Source organism: Nicotiana attenuata, unplaced genomic scaffold (assembly GCF_001879085.1).
Source record: "Nicotiana attenuata strain UT unplaced genomic scaffold, NIATTr2, whole genome shotgun sequence".
Classification (NCBI taxonomy): domain Eukaryota; kingdom Viridiplantae; phylum Streptophyta; class Magnoliopsida; order Solanales; family Solanaceae; genus Nicotiana; species Nicotiana attenuata.
The window spans coordinates 86,636-92,950 of NW_017671149.1; the positions used below are offsets into that span (position 1 = coordinate 86,636).

Below are 6,315 nucleotides of genomic sequence, written 5' to 3' on the forward strand. Positions count from 1 at the left end.
CTCGCCTCTGAACTTACACTCCAAGTATTCTGTCTTGGTCCTTCTCAACTTGAAACCTTTAGACTCCAGGGTCTGCCTCCATACCTCTAAGTGTTCGTTCACACTGTCTCGCATCTCGTCAATTAATAATATAATCTGCAAATAGCATGCACCACGACACCTCCTCTTGGATGTGGCGCGTCAGTACGTACATCGACAGGACAAACAAAAAGGGATGAGTGCAAACCCCTGATGCAACCCCATCATAACCAGAAAATGGTCCGAGTCCCCACCCATCGTCCTCACTCGGGTCTTTGCTCCATCATACATGTCCTTAATCACCCTAACATAGGCAACATGTATACCTCTAGCCTCCAAACATCTCAACAAAACCTCCCTCGAAACTTTATCGTACGCCTTTTCTAAGCCGATGAACACCATATGCAGGTCATTCTTCTCTCCCTATACCGCTCCATCAATCTCCTAACAATATGGATGGCTTCTGTAGTCGAATGCTCCGGCATAAACAAGAACTGATTCTAGATAATAGACACACTCCTACTCACACTTAGCTCTACCACTCTCTCCCAGACTTTCATAGTATGGCTAAGAAACTTGATACCCCGATAGTTATTGTAATTTTGGATATCGCTCTTGTTCTTGTATACATGAACCATCGTGCTCCACCTCCAATCTTCGGGCATATTCTTCATTCTAAAACGACATTAAATAACCTAGTGATCCACTCCAAGCCTGCCTTACCCGCACTCTTCCAAAACTCCACCGGGATTTCATCCGCTTTGGTCGCTTTGCCCCTGCCCATCTTACGTATAGCCCCCTCAACTTCATCAACTTTAATCCGACTACAATACCCAAAGTCACAACGACTCGTGGAGAGTTCCAAATCACCCAGTACAATGATGTCCCCCTCCTCGTTCAAGAGACTATGGAAGTAAGTCTGCCATCTCCGACGGATAAGCCCCTCATCCAACAAAACTCTACCTTCTTCGTCCTTGATGAACTTCACTTGGTCCAAGTCACGAGCCTTCCTTTCTCGCGCCTTGGAAAACCTGAACAACCTCTTATCCGCACCTCGGCCCTCGAGTTCCTCATACAAATGACTAAAAGCAACAGTACTGCTAGATTTGCCTCTTTCTTAGCCAACTTATATTGCTTCCTATTCGCCCTCTTCTCCTCCTCGTCTACACTTTCCACTAGCTTTAGTGTCACGACCCGGATTTTTCCCACCATCGGGGTCGTGATGGCGCCTACTCGTGGTAGCTAGGCAAGCCAACTTATTTACCTTCCCATCACTAAGCAATTATTTTTAACAGTTTATAGCATCAATGATACATGATAAATGATATTGAGGATCGGGTTGCGCGCCGCAACAATGATACATGATAAATGATATTGAGGATCGGGTTGCGCGCCGCAACAATGATACATGATAAATGATAAAATACGCCGTTTTCTTGGTTTCTAATTTTTCTTGCACCTCTCCATTTCACCACCAGTCTCCCTTGTGACCACCAGAGTAACCTTTTGAGACCCCTATTACCTCTCTCGTGGCTTCCCTAATGCACTGCGCAGTCGTGGTCCACAAAGCGCTTGCATCCCCACTACTCCTCCAAGGCCCCCACAGTCAGCAGCTTGACCCCCAGCTCCTGCGCTTTAGCTTCCAACAAGGCTCCCCACTTGATCCTATGTTGGCAATACATAGCCCTCTTCCTCCTGATTTCAAGGTCCATGACCAGGAGCCTATGAAGGGTCGAGAGGTTCTGACTCGGGATGACCTTGTAATCTGTGCAAAGACCTCTATCGGACTTCCTGCAGAGTAAATAATCAATCTGAGTCTCGGGAAACAAACTCCGGAAGGTGACCAAGTTCTCCCTCTTCTTCGGGAAACTCGAGTTTGCTATCACCAAATCAAATGCTCTCGCAAAGTCCAGCAGAGACGTTCCTCCTCCGTTTCTATCTCCAAAACCAAAGCCACCATGCACATCATCTTACCCTTGAGACTTCGCTCCAGTGTGCCGTTGAAATCTCCTCCTATGAAAAGCTTCTCGGTATGCGGGATACCACGCACCATCTCATCCAAATCTCCCAGAAATGCCTCTTGACTTCCTCATCCAAGCCTTCTTGGGGTGCATACCCACTGATTATGTTCAAAGTAAAACCTCCAACAACTAGCTTAATAGCTCCAATGTGGCATTCTAAGAGGTAATAAAAAAAAAAGATACTTATATTTTTGCGTTTCGTCGTGCAAATTAACTGGTAACTGAAAAAATTGCTGCCATATGATAAAGAAGGTCACAGGTTCGAACTGTAGAAATAGCCTCTTGCAAAAAAGTTGGGTAAGGCTGCGTACAATAGACCCTTGCAGTCCGGTCCTTCTCGAACTCCGCGCATAGCGGGAGCTTTGTGCACCGGACTGGCTTTTTTTTTCATCGTGCAAACTAATAGTTCTTTAATCAAGCAGATATGATAAAACACGTGAATGCACGCGTATATGGAGGAGATGATCTCTGATCATTTACAGTTTGAATAGAAGATAATGACCCTAAATTTTTTTTTATGTGTTTTATTTACTGATCTGATCATGTGAATAATATTATATAACTATAATAACATATATAATGGATTATAAAACCAAAACTTGTCATTGATCTTTTTGTGCTTTCTCAACTTGGATTTTATTAAGTAAACTTAAAAGTAGAAACTAAGTAAAATCTTGCACTTGGTAAGATAGAGACACCAAGAACACTAAGCTATGTTTATTTTATTACAACAACAACAATAATAATATACCTAGTGTTATCCTATAAGTGGAGTCTGGGGAGGATAGTATATACCTAGACCTTATCCTATTTTGTACATCTAGAGAGGTTGTTTCTGGAAAACACTGGAAAGCGATGATTTTATTCTTAATAAATTAAAAGGAAGAAGAGAAGGACCAGAAAAAGAGAAAAAAAGTTTCATAGATTAAAGACTAAGTTTTAAAGCATATTAATAACCTTTAGCAACCTCATCAATAAAAGCCTTTAAATTCTTGTGTGAAGATCCACCTTCCTTCACAGCTTCCCTAGCCAATTCTTTCCATTTCTTAGCATTCTTTCTTAATTCTTCCCCTTTTTCTCCTCCATTCATTACCAATTCAATACATCTTTTCATTTCTTCACTTTCAACAACACCATCTTCATTAACATTCACCCAAACTCCACTTTTCCACACTTCTTCAATTTGTTTCGCATTTGTCATTTGATCAGTCTATTGAGGAAATGCGACAACCGGCACTCCACAAGTTAAGTTCTCTAGAGTCGAATTCCATCCACAGTGAGAAACAAAACACCCCAAAGATAGAATGTTTTAACACTTCAAGTTGCGAACACCACAACACTATTTTTCCTATTTTTTCCAACTCTTCAATAAACCAAAATTCTTCTCTGTCTTCTTTGCCTTTTTCATTTTCTTTTACCACCCATAAAAATGCCCTCCCTATATCTATCAACCCTTTTGATATCTCCTTTATTTGACTTATTGATGGATTCATTAGACTCCCAAATGATATATAAACAACTGATGAATTTTGCTTTGAGTTTAACCATTCCATATAATCATTTGATTTCTCAAAAAGATCAGCACCAAAAGAAGAATCCAAAGGGTCATTTCCATTCAAGAAAGCAGAAGGAATAAATGGTCCAATTCCATAAAACTTGTAATTTTCTACAGCTTTGAGTGCCTCAGGCTCTAATTCATCAAATGTATCACAAGAATCTTAGGGTTGATTTCAGCATCTAATGTGTTTATTAATTCTTTGAAAGGAGGTAGTGCAACACGAAGACTTCCTTTTGCACTTGAGAGAAGTAAAAATGAAGGAAGATCTTGAGTTTTCTGTTGTGGAAGCTCTGGAAGTTGAATTGACCAATTTGGATCATTGGATTCTTTAACAATGGATTTTTCATAACCATGAAAGTTAAAATAATATATATATGTCCAATATTGTAGCTGGTTGACTCCAAAGAAGAGCAGAAGGGATGTTAATTTTACGTGCGACCTGTTGAGATATAATATAATTAAATAATTAAAAATATATTCTTTCTAATAGTTTACACTTTTGGACGAGATGATAATACACTTCAACATATAAATTTTAGCAGGCAAGACATCCTAGGTTCAAATCTCAATATCATCCAAAAAGAAAAATAAACCCTCCACCCGCACCAAAAAGTCAAGAACTCACGTATCTGTTCTGCCTGATGTTTCACTCCTTCAAAAGTCTATTGAAACAAGTCCCGATCCGAGACTTTTCTTAAGGAAAAAACCTTAAAAACTATGTTCACATCGTGATCTATGTTTCGTTACTTCCCACCGAGAGGTAATGATACTGGTAAAGAGTCCAATTCTTCTCCTTGGGTAATAATTTCTTCGTGTGTTCCAGATGAAAAAAGAATTAGGGCCAATAATTAAAAATATGCTCTTTAATAGCGTAAAAACTAGACGCCCATACATGAGGGCATGTTGAGACATAATATAATTAAATAGTTAAAAATATATTTTATGCATAAGTACCCCCTGACCTATACCCGGATTGCCAACTACACACTTTTTCTTTGCGGGACTCCTATTACCCCCCTAAACTTATTTTAAATGAAATTATTTGCACCCTTAACGCTGACGTGGCAGAGTGTGTGTATTTCATTCTCCCAAAGGAGAGTGAGAAGCAAGAAAAAATGAATTTCAGATTATTTTTTATTCTTTTTTACCATTTTTTTTTACTTTTTTTTCCTTTTCCTTTTCCTTTTTCATTGTCTTTTTTCTTTTACTTTTTTTTTTTCGTTTCTTCTCTAATTCCGGTGGATATTCATTCACTGGCGACTTTGTCTAACCGTTTTTCTTCCATTTTGTATTTTCACACACAAATTAAACTCTCAAAAAGATCTATTCATAAGCAAAAGTAACACCTCAGATTTGGGGGGGGGGGGGGGGGAGGAATTCGATCATCGGAAAACCTACCCACGGTCGGAAAAAAAATGGTGTATTGAAATTTTAACTGGAAAAAGTTTTCTCAGCTTATATTCATTTTTATTTCTTTTGCTCTTCCTCCCACACATAAATTATACTTCAAGAAAAATTTTATATATATATATATATATATATATTATATATATATATATATATATATATTATATATATATATATATATATATATATAACACCCTTAGATCGGGATAAAAATCTATCGCCGGAAAAAATAGTATTTGTGAAATTCCGACGACCACCATTTTATGCCGCCGGTGACCAAAACAAAAAGAAAGAGAATGAAATAACCAAAAAAAATGACAATAATAAGAAATAAGAAAAAAGGATAAGAAAAAAAAGAAAGAATAAAGAAGTACTAAAATACATGTGGGGGCGCGTGTAGCTCACCACTTGCCAAGAGTTTGGTTGTCAGCATTAAGGGTGCAAATAATTATATTTAAAATAAGTTTTGGGGGGGGGGGGGGTAATAGAATTCCCGCAAAGAAAAAGTATGTAGTTGGAAATCCGGGTATAGGTCAGGGGGTACTTATACATTTTCCCTTTTATTTAATATTCTAAGCTTTAAAAAGAGATAGTCACACACTAAAACATTATCTCTGCGGCCCAAGGAAGAAAAATGGAGTAAAAAACGCAAGTTATAGGACGGCCATTTCCAAAGCAAGTGAGAACAATATTTTTCACAGTTTCACTTCCACATTTACGAAGTTGTGACATGTAAAATACAGGGTCTTTTGAATGATCAAAACCATCATCAAAGCCATCAGAAAATTGAACAAAATTCAACCCCTTTGGAGTATTAACAATGGATTTTTCACCATACGGTTTTGGGCGTAAATGCTTGTTGAAAATGTCACTTCTATGCCCATCTTGACAAGATTTTTGGCAAATTGTAGTGCTGGATTACTATGTCCTTGTGCTGGAAATGTTGTCAAGATGACATGAGGCTGCACCATTTCTTATTTTTTTGCCTTGTGAAAAAAAAAAACTTGCTTTAGTGCTTGTATGTAATTTATTATGGTATTTTTGGATAGACATTTGATATGATCAAGAATATTATATATACAAGGGGTAGTCACTGGATAGTTGTGAAGGGAATGAACCATCCAATAGTCAAACAGGGTGGGTGCTGGAGGGTGGCACATTTGTGTGTGGAATGGGAGAGCAAACAGTGCTAGGTCGGGATCATCACTGTCATATTCATCTTCCTCAGACGCCTTAAGGACCAAGGCCTTATCCTTCTTTGGTTCTTCCTTACGCAGTTCTATCTTTCTCATTTCATGAGTCTTTAAGTTT

General features: G+C 38.4%; 1 pseudogene; it reads right to left on the reverse strand.

The window, feature by feature from the left end:
- Nucleotides 1-2,988: 2,988 nt before the first annotated feature.
- On the reverse strand, nt 2,989-5,975 carry LOC109206251 (annotated as a pseudogene).
- Nucleotides 5,976-6,315: the final 340 nt, after the last annotated feature.